Raw genomic sequence first — 16,936 nt, 5'->3', positions numbered from 1 at the left:
ACTACTACTAAAATGTTTTCATTCCTACCCTGGAGGGGGAGGCAGGCCTCTTAGACAGTAATGCCATCTCTCAGGCCGGGAGATTTGTTACAGTGAAGGAGATGCACAGAGAAGTGAGGGGGTTGGCGGCTGTGGCCCATACTAAGAACCGTCCGGCATTTGCCTTAGTGCAGGAGAATGGAAAACCATGGAAAATCATTCTCAGGACAGCTGACGGTGGAGACCAGCCATGAGGTCTAGCCCTTTCCCATCTCCCGAATACAGAGGCGTAGACCCACGGTAGAGCTATGGTCACCCCTCCTCTGCTCGGTTGGCTGGTCAGAGTGCAGAGCTGTTGGAACACGGACCAGCCGTGGCCACTTGTGGGCCGAGACCCACTCTGCATCTATCGACACTGAATTGTTATAAATAAAGTAGAGACAAAGATATTGGAATTGCATTTTTTCAATTTGCTTTACGTCGCACCGACACAGATAGGTCTTACGGAGACGATGGGGTAGGAAAGGCCTAGGTGTGAAAATAGGAAACCACAAAAACCATCTTCAGGGCTGTCAACAGTGGGGTTCGAACCTACTATCTCCCGGATGCAAGCTCACAGCTGTGCGCCCCTAACCACATGGCCAACTCACCCTGTGTAATAGCATTTTGAGTAGAGGTAGCTTTCATATTTGAGAAACACTCTCTCTCTCTCTCTCTCTCTCTCTCTCTCTCTCTCTCTGTGTGATAAATAAATAGGAAGGTTTAGGTAGCAAGACACATTTTGCCTTTTCAGTTAGTGTACTAATGCCACAGTTTTACTGCGGCACTGTGATAAAAGTAGTTTGCTTCAAACTACATGAGAATGTGCGTTTAAATAGCAAGTTTAACATGTTTCTAGCTATGTCTAGGTTTCTCCCAGTGCTGGATCCAATGGGAAGGAATTATTTAGTTCACAAAGAACAAAATACCAGCAACTGATGTATGTTATTTGTACTCTAGTAATTTGAACAATGAATTTAATTTTGTAATTGATTTTTTTTTTTAAACCTGCTAATACCCATGTAATCACAATCATACAATATTTTAGTTTATTCTCAAATTAACTTAGTGTTTTGAAGAATAATGGGACAGATGATGATGATGATGCTTGTTTAAAGGGGCCTAACATCTAGGTCATCCGCCCCATAATGGGACAAGTCGTTCATTATATTTAGAGGCATTTCATACCCAAGTAACTCATAAAATATAAAAAGGTAAGGGGCAGCAGAAACCAACTTCACCCCTGCCTCAAAAATTATCTAGATCCAGCAATGGTCTCTAATCAATTCAAGTTCTTGTTCATTAATTTTTTTCCCAGCCCTTGACAAAATCACCTTTTGGATCCTAGCTTCATCAGGGTTGTAGATATGAAAAACAGCAGAGACAATCTAGACTAAGAGTTTAATACACCCTCAAATAACTGATCAAATATTTTCTCATGTCCACGTAGACCATCACACTAAACAGTGACTAATCAGTTTTCCTGAAGCTAAGAAGCTGAACCTAAATCAAGAGCCAATCAACTGAATAACTTAACAAGTGTTAAGAAAACTTGTGAGGGTAATGTTCTAGTACAGTGCCTTAATTTTACAAGGAAACTTTCACATCAATCAGCTGCCAGCCGACTTCCGCTCCCCCGACCATGTGTCGTGCTTGCAGCAGGGAGAATGTTCCATTACTACCAACAAATAACAACTACAGAATAAAAGAGGGATTTAAATACTGTTAAAAATACTATACATGTATGGTATACAGGTTTATTATTCACCATTCACTTCAGATACCGGTACCGTTGAAAATGACCTCCTTCCGCAGTAAGACGTCTCACATTGTTTAAACTACACCAAACCCCATGGCTCAACAGCCCCAAAAGGCCATGGCCTACCAAGTGACCGCTGCTCAGCCCAAAGGCCTACAGATTACCTCACATCAATCAATCAATCAATCAATCAATCAATCAATCAATCAATCAATCAATCAATCAATCAATCCTGATCTGCATTTAGGGCAGTCGCCCAGGTGGTAGATTCCCTACCAGTTGTTTTCCTAGCCTTTTCTTAAGTGATTGCAAAGAAATTTGAAATTTATTGAACATCTCCCTTGGTAAGTTATTCCCATCCCTAACGCCCCTTCCTATAAACGAATATTTGCCCCAATTTGTCCTCTTGAATTCCAACTTTATCTTCATATTGTGATGTTTCCTACTTTTAAAGACACCACTCAATCTTATTCGTCTACTAATGTCATTCCACGCCATCTCTCCACTGACAGCTCGGAACATACTAGTCGAGCAGTTCGCCTCCTTTCTCTCAAGTCTTCCCAGCCCAAATTTTGCAACATTTTTGTAATGCTACTCTTTTGTCGGAAATCACTCAGAACAAATCGAGCTGCTTTTCCTTGGATTTTTTCTTCTTGAATCAAGTAATCCTGGTAAGGGTCCCATCCACTGGAACCATACTGTAGTTGGGTCTTAACAGAGATTTTTATGCCCTCTCCTTTACATCCTTACTACAACCCCTAAACACCCTCATAACCATGTGCAGTGATCTGTACCGTTTATTTACAGTCCCATTTATGTGATTACTCCAATGAAGATCTTTCCTTATATTAACACCTAGGTACTTACAGTAATCCCCTTCATCCCATAATGCAGTAATTAAAACTGAGAGGACTTTTCCTATTTGTGAAACTCACAACCTGACTTAACCCTGTTTATCATCATACTGTACCATTGCCTGCTGTCCATTTCACAACCTTTTCAAGGTCATTTAGCAGTTGCTCACAATCTTGTAACTTATTTACTACTCTATACAGAATAAAGAAATCATTTACCTCCTTCTGTAATTCTGTTTTGGTAATAGACTGTATTACACATGTTATTTTGGCCTTCAATTCTTTTATAATATGGAGTTTATTTCGGTAAACCTTGCCCTTTAAGGTTCTCAAAGATAATAATCACAGTAAGTTAGATCAGCTGATCTAGGAAACCATAACCTGTACTAATTATCTGGTCAACAAAAACTGGACTAAAGTGTCTATAGAATAAAAAGTGAAATGGGCTTGGCACCATCCTGTTGAAAATACGACTGAACGTAGTTTAAAATCATTGTAGTGTATTATAGTAGGTATTTTACTACAAATGAGTGCGTTTATTCTATTACTGTGAAATATTTGTGTAGTAGCCTATAGTATCTGTAGTATCTGTATCAACTCTCATACTAGAATTCTGTTGCAGTAATTAGGGCAGATTTAACTGCAGTTTAGAATTGTGTAGACCTAATTCTTGTGTATTACTTTCGGTTTTCAGTAATTAACAGCAATTTTCATTCTGTTAGGGTGTTGTAGAAAAAAATTCGTACAACTAAGTACCGGTAGTATTGTAGTAGTAGCTTATATTAATTACCTTGTTGTTGTGTGATTTTTGTGAACTATCCTAGGCAATATTTCTTTCCTTTCATTTTTATTTGCACAGAATAAGTTATTTTATTTTTCCTTTTCTTCCAATCATTCTGTAAATAATGGCCAAGCAGTGCAAATGTAGGAACTGTGGGTGTGGACAGGCATTAAGGAGTATGAGGGAGGAGTTGGAGAGTTTGAGGGAGATAATTAGGATTCTCTCAGAGGACAGGAAGGAAAGTAGGCCTCCCTCAAATAATGTACAGGATACAGTAGGTGTAAAGGAGAGTTGGGAAGGAAATGGGGGAATTGTAGAAGACAGGTGGTCTAATGTTTTAAGGGGAAGGAGATTGCAGGCTAAGGGTTCTGTTCAGGATTAGAATTCAGGACAGGTGTCTGTCAGAAATCGGTACGAGTCACTGCAGGTAGAACAACCGAGGGAAGATGAGGAACAGGGAACTGTTGCTGAGTTGTGTGGAAGTAGGAGGAAAGGAAAAGGCAGGAAAGGGAAATGTAGTGTAGTGGAAAGGAAAAGACAGGTGGAACAGGGTCATGGTAGGGAGAAAAGGGAGGAGGAAGTAGCTTCTGCAGCAGTGAGAAAAGATAGGGCTGACCAGGAGGGGAGGGGATCAAATGAGGTGGGTAGCATTGAGGCTCTGGTCATGGGGGATTCCATCGTTAGACATGTGGGGAAAGTGTGTGGAGGAAAGGGAACCAGGGTAGAGTGTTATCCAGGAATTAGGTTGAGGCAGATGTTAATGAAAGTAGAAGAGAAGGAAGAGGGAAAGGAGAAGGTGGTAGTGTTTCATGTTGTTACTAACAACGTAAGGCAAGCAGGTATAAGTACCAACATAGTGGGGGATGTGTGGGATCTGGTAAGTGCAGCACAGGTGAAGTTTAAGGAAGCAGAGATTGTTATCAGTGGAATACTGTGTAGGAGGGATACTGACTGGAAGGTGATAGGGGATTTAAATGAGACTATGGAGTGGGTATGTGGGAAACTGGGAGTGAGATTTCTAGATCCTAATGGGTAGGTAGGAGACAGGGAAATGGGGTGGCCTAGGGAGCGGTGTTAAGAGAACAGGGAACTGGAAATCAAATAGGGATGACATAAAAATGTTAGTACTCAACTGTAGAAGCATTGTAAACAAAGGAATCGAATTAAGTAATTTAATACATATATACTTACCAGATATTGTAATAGGAGTTGAATCATGGCTGAGAAATGATATAATGGATGTAGAGATATTCGCACGGAACTGGAGTGTGTATCGTAGAGATAGGATAGGAATGGTAGGAGGGGGAGTATTCATTCTGGTGAAAGAAGAATTTGTAAGCTACGAAAAAGTTAAGGTTGAAAAACATGAAATTCTGGGTGTAAGGCTCTTTTCTAAAGATAATAGGCAACTTGATGTCTTTGGAGTGTACAGACCGGGAAAGGGTAGCACTGACGCTGATTCAGAATTATTTGATAAGATAATCAGCTATGTTGGAAATGATATGGAAAGGAATGTGATAGTAGCAGGTATAATAATTTTGTGTGGCTATTTCTAGCCGAGTGCAGCCCTTGTAAGGCAGACAATCCGATGAGGGTGGGCGGCTTCTGCCATGTATAGGTAACTGCGTGTTATTGTGGTGGAGGATAGTGTTGTGTGTGGTGTGCGAGTTGCAGGGATGTTGGGGACAGCACAAACACCCAGTCCCCGGGCCACTGGGATTAACCAGTGAAGGTTAAAATCCCCGACCCGGCCAGGAATCGAACACGGAACCCTCTGAAATGAAGGCCAGTATGCTGACCATTCAGCCAATGAGTTGGACATAGTAGCAGGTGTCTCAATTTTCCAAATGTCAATTGGGAAGGTAATGCGAACGACAGGAAGCTTGACCAACAAATGGCAAATAAGTTAATATGGAAAGGGCACCTGATTCAGAAAGTGATGGAACCAACTAGAGGGAAGAATATTTTGGCTGTGGTGTTGATAAAACCAGATGACCTCTATAGAGAAACTGAAGTAATAGATGGTATTAGTGATCACAAAGCTTATTTTGTCGTAGTTAAATGTGAAAGAAAGGAAGGTATTAAAATTAGGACTATTAGGCAGTACCATATGGCTGATAAAACAGGCATGAGGGAGTTTTTAACAAGTAACTATGATCGCTGGAAAATGGTAAATAAAAATGTAAACACTCTGGGATAGGTTGAAAGCAATTGTTGAGGAATGTGAAAATAGGTTTATTCCTTTAAAGGTGGTAAGGAATGTTAAGGATCCACCATATTATAACAGAGAAGTAAAGAGACTAAGAAGGAGGTGCAGACTGGAAAGAAATAGAGTTAAAAATGGTTATGGAAGCGAGGAGAAATTGAAGGAACTTACTAGGAAATTGAATCTAGCAAAGAAGTCAGCTAAGGATAACATGATGGCAAGCATAATTGGTGGTCATACAAATTTTAGTGAAAAATGGAAGAGTATGTATAGGTACTTTAAGGCAGAAACAGATTCCAAGAAGGACATTCCAGGAATAATTAATGAACAAGGGGAGTGTGTATGTGAGGATCTTCAAAGGGCAGAAGTATTCAGTCAGCAGTATGTAAAGATTGTTGGTTACAAGGATAATGTCCAGATAGGGGATGTGAGTAACACTAAAGAAGTATTAAAATTTACCTATGATAACAATGACATTTACAATAAGATACAAAAGTTGAAAACTAGAAAAGCAGCTGGAATTGATAAGATTTCTGGGGATATACTAAAGGCAATGGGTTGGGATATAGTACCATATCTGAAATACTTATTTGATTATTGTTTGGTTGAAGGAGCTATACCGAATTAATGGAGAGTTGCTATAGTAACCCCTGTGTATAAAGGAAAGGGTGATAGACGTAAAGCTGAAAATTACAGGCCAGTCAGTTTGACATGCATTGTATGTAAGCTTTGGGAAAGCATTCTTTCTGATTATATTAGACATGTTTGCAAAATTAGTAACTGGTTTGACAGAAGGCAGTTTGGGTTTAGGAAAGGTTATTCGACTGAAGCTCAGCTTGTAGGATTCCAGCAAGATATAGCAGATATCCTGGATTCAGGAGGCCAAATGGACTGTATTGCGATTGACCTATCTAAGGCATTTGATAGGGTAGATCATGGAAGACTACTAGCAAAAATGAGTGCAACTGGACTAGAAAAAAGAGTGACTGAATGGGTGGCTATATTTCTAGAAAGTAGAACTCAGAGAATTAGAGTAGGCGAAGCTTTATCTGACCCTGTAATAATTAAGAGGGGAATTCCTCAAGGCAGTATTATTGGACCTTTATGTTTTCTTATATATATCAATGATATGTGTAAAGAAGTGGAATCAGAGATAAGGCTGTTTGCAGATGATGTTATTCTGTACAGAGTAATAAATAAGTTACAAGATTGTGAGCGGCTGCAGGGTAACCTCGATAGTGTTGTGAGATGAACGGTGGGCAATGGTATAATGATAAATGGGGTTAAAAGTCAGGTTGTGAATTTCACAAATAGGAAAGTCCTCTCAGTTATAATTACTGCGTTGATGGGGTGAAAGTTCCTTTTGGGGATCATTGTATGTAGGTAGGTGTTAATACAAGAAAAGACCTGTTGAGGCGCGCGGCTGTGAGCTTGCATCCGGGAGATAGTAGGTTCGAATCCCACTATCGGCAGCCCTGAAGATGGTTTTCCGTGGTTTCCCATTTTCATACCAGGCGAATGCTGGGGCTGTACCTTAATTAATGCCACGGCCGCTTCTTCCAACTCCTAGGCCTTTCCTATCCCATCGTCGCCATAAGACCCTATCTGTGTCGGAGCGACGTAAAGCCCTTAGCAAAAAAAAAAAGAAAAGACCTTCATTGAGGAATCACATAAATATGATTGTTAATAAAGGTTACAGATCTCTGCACATGGTTATGAGGGTATTTAGGGGTTGCAGTAAGGATGTAAAGGAGAGGGCATATAAGTCTCTGGTAAGACCCCAACTAGAGTATGGTTCCAGTGAATGGGACCCTCACCAGGATTACTTGATTCAAGAACTGGAAAAAATCCAAAGGAAAGCAGCTCGATTTGTTCTAGGTGATTTCCGACAAAAGAGTAGCGTTACAAAAATGTTGCAAAGTTTGGGCTGGGAAGATTTGGGAGAAAGGGGACGAGCTGCTCGATTAAATGGTATGTTCCGAGCTGTCAGAGGAGAGATGGCGTGGGAGGACATCAGTAGACGAATAAGTTTGAGTGGTGTCTTTAAAAGTAGGAATGATCACAATATGAAGATAAAGTTGGAATTCAAGAGGACAAATTGGGGCAAATATTCGTTTATAGGAAGGGGAGTTAGGGATTGGAACAACTTACCAAGGGAAATGTTCAATAATTTTCCAATTTCTTTGCGATCATTTAAGAAAAGGCTAGGAAAACAACAACGCCACCTGGGCGACTGCCCTAAATGCAGATCAGTAGTGATTGATTGATTGATTGATTGATTGATTGATTGATACCCGTAAGCTTTTTAGTATCTTAATTAATATAAAAGCGAGACGTAAATGAAGTAAGCTAGTAAAATTTTCTGGTTGTACTTGTGGAGCACCTGCAATTTATTTGCGGTCATCCTTATATTTTTTGTGTTTGTATGTAATACAATAAAAAGGGTAGGTTTTACATTGCTTTGAAGAACCCACACTATTGTTGTTTACAGGGGAAGAGCGTGTGAAACTGCCTGTCTAACTCCCCCTCCATCATTTGTCTTATCGCACTTCCTTTATTGTTGCAACAATGTTAGTTGCTAATATTGTCATTCGCAGCAAAATTTGTTTATCTGTTTGGTTTTCAATCTTAATTTTCTAGTTGAGTGATTGTGTTTGTGTAGTAATTATGCCGCAATAAGTTTACTTGTTAAGTTGTTTGGTTTTTTTTTTTCTTTGATTAGTGGTAATAGTATAACATCAGTCACCATAAACAACTACTATAAACACAAATCAGGGTAGCAAAAGAGAAAATCAAAAGAAGTGCGCTAGATAAAGTCTTCAAAAGGGCAAACATCCTTGAACAGACTTATAAAATCGTGTTTGTCTTTCAGTAAAACTAGCGCTAATTTTAAGACAATTGAAAAGCACATTTTCAATATTTATTCATTCAAAAACAAGATACGGTGCATAATAAAAACTTTAGATTAATTTTATAAAGGTCGAACTTTAAGGTATGTATAAGCAATTTGCAAAAAAATCACTGTGTTTATGTAAGGAAGATCTACAAAATTCTCTTGCCTGGAACATTTTTGGGTGGGACAGGGAGTAGGAGGCCCGGTCAAGTCATTCGCCCGGGGCCCATCAAAGATGTCTACCACCCTGCCATTACTATTCAAAAGTATTTTTAATATGAACAAAAAGTTACATCAATTTGATTTTTTGTGACAAATTAAGTCCATGTCATATTCTAACATGAAATATTTATGTTCATGAATATAAAAGAAGGAAATGTTTCAAATGTATGCTGCCACAATGATGCCATGACCGACTGAAGATATTAATAATGCTCAACATATGACTGCAGATGGCTAAAGCAATGAGATTATGTTAGGAGTCTGCTTTGTTCAGAAAAAAAAGTGTAGATGTAGGGTAAATGTAAAAGAGAAATTAGCTGAACAGCATTGCAATGAAGTAATATTCAATATTCTGGGTGAAAATGGTTTCATATTTCAGAAGTTAATTTCTCCCAAGACAAAATTTAATTTTCAATGTTAAAGCCAAGGAAGGACCCCCCCCAATTGCTCTGTCACTGCATTGACCTACAAAGAAGGCTTGCAGTTAGTAGCGGCTGGCCCTTAAGGACTCCCAGACGGTGTCCTGCCTGGAGAACAAAAAGGTTCTTTTATTTTCTCTCGATATTTGAAGTCAAATATTGGACTCGAATAATGCTAAGAAAATTATATTTCATTATAAAACTGTAAATTCTCATTAATAAGGAAGACTGTTTGGCAATAAGTTATCAAACATAGGTGACTGACTTTCAGCGCACAGTTTACTGGTAAATGTTTTCAGGTTGAAGATAAGGTACGGACTCTCGAGCTTCCGTCTGAGGATATAGTGTTGGTAAGGGGGTTGAGATGTAAGGAGGAAGCGTGCTGGTGGATGGTTTCGGGGTGGGGAGAAGGGTGCGGGAAGAGGTCTTCACATGGGCAGTCCATAGTAGTGGGGCAGTAAAGAGGTCCTCACAAACCCGTATACGAGTATGTGCCAGCCATATCTCCATGGCTGCATACAATAAAATTAAATAATAATTTATGAAACATGCTAATATGGCAGCTCCCTCGGTCGTGTGCACGGAGGATCGTTCCTTCGGCGAGACCTTTGTCTTATCTCTTTGGAGTGAATCTTTGCATTGTTATGAATGCTGAATATAAAGATGGAGCCCTCGCAGATTGGAACGGCATTCTTATGTTATAAATGAATTTATAACAGATTTAAACATGACCCATACTACCTTGCTTCTTATAATTTAAATTACTGATATGGCAGGTACGTTAATCTTTATTTTAACCATGCTTTTACGGTGTTTGTAAGACATTCTTCACTATCATGCATAGCTGATTGATATGCGTCCTTGTACTCAGAGCGAGAATGGGTTGTGTGTCTGTTGTTGACGTGATAGTGATGTGTTCGTGGCTGGGTCTCTGATTGATTTATTTTGGTGCACTGCATTGTAAAATACTTTGCCATCATATGAATGAATGCCCTGCGTCTCGGCTCGGAGATCCATTTCGGGTCGTAAGGAGTGCATAAGTGGTGGGTTTATGCGTGACCGTAAGGTCACTAATATGTTGCTGCTAACTGCCTGAGCCGTGCACGCTATCCCTAACATTTGTGAGACCCCATATTTGTGATCAGGTGAGTCACACTATACAAGTTTGTGTCCAACTTAATTACTGGTGCAACTGCTCATGTCATTTGCTGATGCTGGCAGTGTGTATGTGTTTGTTTGCGTGTGTGGGCACGTGAAAGGAGAGTAAGGATGACGTATCAATCAGTTTGTTAAATATTTTAATCTTTTTCTGGACCTCATGCTTGTCGTGGGTATGGCTATTCTTGTTTTGCCTTGGTGTCTGTCCTGGCCATTTGTTGACCTGGAGGCCGCCATGTTGTTTATTTTCTTTCAGGCTAAGCGCTTGCCTGTGCTTGTCTTTGATTTTTTAATTTTAATTCTTTGGTCCAGAGATGCTGCTAAGAAGTGATCTTGTGTGTTTGTTTATGTTTCTCTGGGTTTTATTGTTAACTATTCTTTTTTTCCTGCTCCTCACTGCGGGGGAATTATGATGTGTAGTAATTGTTGAGACGATGTGAAATAATAGTAGACGCGTGGGCTTGGAATTTCTAAATGCTCGCTGAAAGAATGATTGAATTAATCCGTGTGGATTGTAATTGCATCACGGTATTATGCAGCGAGACTGCAGTTGAAACGGTGAGTGCGTTATATTAATCATTTCAGCCTGGTGTTTTAAAAAGAAAAGATATGTGGTCGCACATCAATAATATGATTTCCAGTTGGATGAGTATTGAACGTGTATGTATTATCTCTTTTTGATTGCTGGCTTCATTTCCTATTTGTTCTGTTTTTGATCTTTATTATTATTATTTTCAACAAACCCTCATTTGAATTTAATTTGTATTTTTCTGTTAGTACCCTTAGTGTTTATCCTATACTGCATTGAAATGAGGGACATTTCCAGTTCAGGGCTGTGTCATTAGCCTTTCCTAGTCGCGGTCTATGTCTCTATTGTCCCGTTGTGCGTATCATAATATGTCTGATATTATCTAAAAAGGGAGGGGTTTGGTTCATTTATGACCTTGTTTGTTTGCCCTATTATTTATATTTTAAGAAGGAAAATAATGAACAATTATATTGAAATGTAATATTTGAGACCAGGAATTTTGATTCAAATTGGGCCTCTGGCTTACATCCTGCATTTTGTGAGGGTTGGCAGCAGTGAGTGAGTTTGTTTTTGCATGGAAGACTTGAATAAGTGCACTGGTACTGGTCAGTAGCAAAGAAAGATTTGTTGAAAAAAAGTACTGTGACCCCCCCCCCCCCCCCCGACCTGAGAGTCCACTGGCCACCACTGCTTGCAGTGGTGTCTCAACAGTACACTATCTCTGCAGTATCTTTGATAGGTGTGGCAATCCAACTGATGAGCCCACTGCCTCAATGAGATGATTTTTTTTTTTTGCTAGAGGTTTTACGTCGCACTGACACAGAAAGGTCTTATGACGACGATGGGATAGGAAAGGCCTAGGAGTTGGAAGGAAGCAGCCGTGGCCTTAATTAAGGTACTTGGTGTGAAAATGGGAAAACATGGAAACCATCTTTAGGGCTGCCAACAGTGGGATTCGAACCCACTGTCTCCCGGATGCAAGCTCACAACTGCGCACCTCTAACCGCATGGCCAACTCGCCTGGTTCAATGAGATGAAACGCTGGTAATTTCGTAATTGAAAAAAAGCCTAATATAGAGCCTGAATTTCAGATTTGTTTGCTATCTGAAGCAAGCTTTATAGGTTCAAACAGTTGTCCAGTTGATCAGCTCATTAAACCAGGTAGCTTAATTGCAAAATATATTAAATATTGCAATATACTTATACAAGTTCATAAAATACATACAAATGGGAGGTTTCAGTATATGTTCAACAGTGAGCAACAGTAATGGAGTACTTACACATACACCACATGACTTGTGTGCTTTGCCAGTTCACAATATTTCAGTTTTATAATCTTTTCTGAACCATATTTGAGATGTCTGATGTTAAATACTGACTTAAGACTAAACTGTTCCCCTTTATCTAAGGATGTTTAGATAATACTGAAAAATATTGGCTCTAAGAAAGTACAAGCAATGCTTTTGCAGAACTGCAGTCATATCTTGATTGAGTTCTAAAATACTTTTTTTTTTTTTTTTTTTTTTTTAAGGAGTTTCCTTCACTGTTTCACCTTTCTGCTCTGACAAAAACACATTAAACAAAACAATTGTGCTTAGCGGACCAGCATAAAATTGAAAGTATAAGTGCCGTTAGTACTATACTAGCTAGAACATGAAGCGACATGGAAGCAGCAATTTTTCAGCCATTTATACATAGCGAAGGAAAAAGAATCTACTCAAAACTATAGACTAAAATCTACTCATAGATTGTGTCTAATTTAGTGCATCAGTGGACCATTAATGAGACAAGAGTTTGGTACTTGTGCCCTTTGGAATACCTTGCCTTCTCTGAAAACTGCGCACGTTTCTGTCACCTTCAAACATTAGAAAGAGAACAGAATCAGATACTTTACTACAGAGATTAAAAATTTCCATTTAGTTGCCTCTAAAGATTACAGATTATTTAACTTATAAGTTAGGAACTATTACAGCCATTATACAGATGATACATAAAACTACTTCACAGTTCATAAATGGAACCGTTCAACTTTACAGATCTACACTGATGGTCAGGGGATGTAGGAAAAGACACTGATCATAAGACCATGCCACAAACAGATTAGTAAGTTATGAAAAACAGAACTTAAAGTAAATTAGTGGAGTTTTATCTAGCATACTTAGTATACTGGTAATGTAACAGGTAATAGTTCATCAGTAAAGTATGAAGTACTGAACAAAAGAGGATAATTAACATGTGTTCCTAACAACAAGCACAATTCGTCACATTTTCATGCAGAATCTACCCTATCAAATGCCTTAGATAAGTCAATCGCAATACAGTCCAATTGACCTCCTGAATCCAGGATATCTGCTATATCTTGCTGGAATCCTACAAGTTGGACTTCAGTGGAATAACCTTTCCTAAACCCAAACTGCCTTCTGTCAAACCATTTATTAATTTTGCAAACATGTCTTATATAATCAGAAAGAATGCTTTCCCAAAGCTTACATACAATGCATGTCAAACTGACTGGCCTGTAATTTTCAGCTTTATGCCTATCACCCTTTCCTTTGTATACATGGGCTACTATAGCAACTCTCCATTCATTTGGTAAAGTTCCTTCATGCAAACAGAAATCAAACAAGTACTTCAGATATGGTACTATATCCCAACCCATTGTCTTTAGTATATCCCCCGAAACCTTATCAATTCCAGCTGCTTTTCTAGTTTTCAATGTTTGTATCTTACTGTAAATGTCATTGCTGTCATAGGTAAATTTTAATACTTCTTTAGTATTAGTTACCTCCTCTATCTGGACATTATCCTTGTAACCAACAATCTTCACATACTGCTGACTGAATACTTCTGCCTTTTGAAGATCCTTGCATACACCCTCCCCTTGTTCATTAATTGAAGGGGTTAAAGGTATAGTGGTGTAAGTCACTTTATCATCGTTTTTAGGAAATGAGCATAATGCGAAAGGTATTGTAGTTAATTCAGTAGACAAGTTTTTGTGATGGTATTGTTTTAGAGGTACTACGTAGGTCCAAACTTAGGGATTAGGCTTGATTTGAAATTTTTTTTGCTCAAAAGTTGTACCTCACGCACTAACCAAAGTCACTTGCACCACTGTGCCTTACCAAAGCCTGTGACATACACCACTGTATGACCTAAAACCAAAGACTTACACCACTATGGACATCAACAAAATGATGTAAAGTTGACTTGCACTTCTCAAACACATTTTTATTGAACATTACACAAAGTATAAGAATAATACAAACAATTTAATTTTTTATCACGAATGGAGTCTTAATGTTTTTAACATGGCAATACGGATTCAGCCTATTTCATCAGGATATGTGGTTTCCACAATTTCCAGAGGTCCAACATCTACAAGCTCCTCACCTTCTTCAATAGTGGTTCGCAGGGAAACGAAGAATTCATGTTTCACTGGTGGAATGTATGGCAGAAGATCAAGCATATCTTTCTTTTTAGCCTCGGTAACAGGCCTTCCCCTTGGGTACAAAACATCTTGAGAAACGTTGGCCAGAGAATGTCGCCTACCGGGCTTTGCTGCCTTTAGATTTAGTTTAGAAAATGGGATATCCTCATTCACAGTTTCTTTGTAGAAGAGAGTGTAAGGTTGATCTTTCAAAATTCGTATCCATTGAATTTTCAACCAATTAACAGCAATGTTGTTCTCATTTTTCTTTCGTCGCGTGATACAACTTTCCAACTTTGCAACAGATTTGAAATCCTCTCGGCTCATTTTCGTCACCATGAATGGATTGTTCCTTCGGCACTTCATTATGATACTGTACCAGTCGTCTGCAGTATAAATGGACTTGTTCTTTGCGTACGATTCAATTGATCCAAATTCAGCGTTGTTGGGTAGAAAAGAGTGGCCACTTACCATAAATTTGTGATCGATAATTTCTGCATTGCTTTGAGGGCCCTGTATATACTTCATGAGGTACAAGGAAAACTTAATATTACGGTTTTGGCCCGTGCATGCGTCACTGTACAACACTATGTGCCTAGCAGATGACGCTCTTGCTGCAAGATGTTTGACGATACAGGAACCAATCTCTTGAGACCCACGAGAAGCGATCGTTTCATCCCAGCAGAACATGAAGCCTAAACCTGTTCCAAGTTCATGGCAGCCAAGGTTATAACAATACATATTCCGCTTATAGTAAGCCACGGACGTCGTCAAAACAGGAAATGGCAAAGCCTTTTCGAGGTCGAATGTCAGACCATAGAAAGATTCGTCTTCCTGTGCTTTCACTTTGTCCCGATCTCTAGCCTCTCTCACCTTTTCGGCATTTCTGAGGTGTAATTCTTTTTCAGCCTTCAGCTTTGTAGATTCGTCTTCATCTTCACACACTTCAATCTTCTTGTCAAGCACATCGCATCTGGTGCACGTATCTTTAAGAGGCCGGTGGAAATGCAAGTTGAACTCATTGCTAAAGGTTCGACGGTAGATGGCTTCAGAAACAGGAATATCACCTTTTTCCGTGCACTTTTCTTTGTACAGTTCATACATTGTACGTACATTCATGTCAGGAGGAAGGTATTTCCTGTTAGGGTTCTCTGATCTACTGTAGTGCGATTGATACGATGGGAAAGATGCTATGTGGTCACGCACACCATTCATGGCAGCCTCCGGTGTTTTATTTTTGGGGGGATGGCGTCCTCGGCCATCACTTCCTGGTTGTTGACCCTCTCGTACTTTTTGTATTGCCCTTGTCATTCGCCCATCCGAAACTTGGAGTGTTTGTAAGAAAAAACGCTTGCACACAGTAACGCTATTGCCTCTGGCTTGGAATCTGAAGCTGTTTGAAACAGACTTTGCATTTCTCGTTGAATTTCGTGGGCGTCTTACATTAGGTTTCTGTTGCACAATCAAACCACATAAAAATACGTTTTGTTCAGAAAAACTGCTTAGCTTCCAAAAGGTGTCGAAAATTTCTCGCCTCGCCACTTCAGGTACGTTCTCCACACACTTTTTTTTACATTTACAATCAAAGTTCTGATACAGCTTACCGGCCACTTCTTTTCCTCTAGAGGACACGTACGGGAGCCCTGAATTTCGTGCTCGCTTTCGCTTTTGAGCTTTACTTTCGTGTTTTTGTCTTCTCCTCGTTCTCGGGTGAGCGTTTTCTCGATTCTCAGAAGTTCCAGCAGTAGGAAATTCGCTGGAATGGTTGCGCTGGCGTCCGCCGTCTACCTCTGCATCTCCTTCTGATTCTGAAACAACAAACATCTTGTTACACTTACTACCGAAATAAAAAACTGCAGGGGAAGCTTCGATTCAGCATTCAAAATTACGTGAAAAACGATACTCAACACGACCATTTTCAATAAACACAGAAAATTCACTAAAAACATCACTCTTCATGCATTTTTCTCCATTTTTCCTTTCTTTTTTTCCGAACCGATTACAAAGGTGTATTATTCAGGGAATAGTAGACCAAAAGGACCTAAGGCATAATCTAATGTAAGTACTTGCTAAAAACGTTGCAACAAAATAGGTTAGTAGGTGAGTAACTGAGAGGTTAGAAGGTGAATAGTACTTACCATCATCTGTTTCTGATGTGTTTTCTCCTTGTTCACGCTCCCATTCATCACTGGACTCCAGCTCATCCAACGGATCACTTAAACTTATTTCAGAATCCATCGTTTCTTTGAGTATTCACGCATGCATTCAACACTCGATGAACATCGCGGAACAATTACAACCACACTGGTGTAAGTCTGACTCACACCACTTCAGTTATCAGCAAAACAGATGATCCATTACCAGTCTAACTTGTGCTGCCATCTAACGACGAAATGAGTGAAGCTCTGACTTACTCCACTTTTTCTATGAACAGTTTTTTATTTCTACATCGCCTTTCTGTGCCTAAGTCAACTTCTACCGAAAATTGACTTACACCACTTTGACTTTAACTCCTTCAATTATTCCTGGAATGACCTTCTTGGAACCTGTTTCTGCCTTAAAGTACCTGTACATACTCTTCCATTTTCCACTAAAATTGGTGTGGCCACCAATTATGCTTGCAATCATGTTATCCTTAGCTGACTTCTTTGCTAGATTCAATTTCCTAGT

At 39.4% G+C, this 16,936-nt stretch overlaps 1 protein-coding gene across 5 annotated transcripts in view; it reads right to left on the bottom strand.

Annotated features, from left to right (window-relative positions):
• Window positions 1-16,936, bottom strand: part of AMPdeam (AMP deaminase) — a 676,053-nt gene that overhangs the window by 40,295 nt on the left and 618,822 nt on the right. The gene's annotated exons all lie outside the window — the stretch shown is intronic.

This window comes from Anabrus simplex, chromosome 1 (assembly GCF_040414725.1).
Source record: "Anabrus simplex isolate iqAnaSimp1 chromosome 1, ASM4041472v1, whole genome shotgun sequence".
Taxonomy (NCBI): Eukaryota; Metazoa; Arthropoda; class Insecta; order Orthoptera; family Tettigoniidae; genus Anabrus; species Anabrus simplex.
Note: the sequence above shows the minus strand (reverse complement) of the source record. Positions and strands in the feature narration are given on the sequence as shown.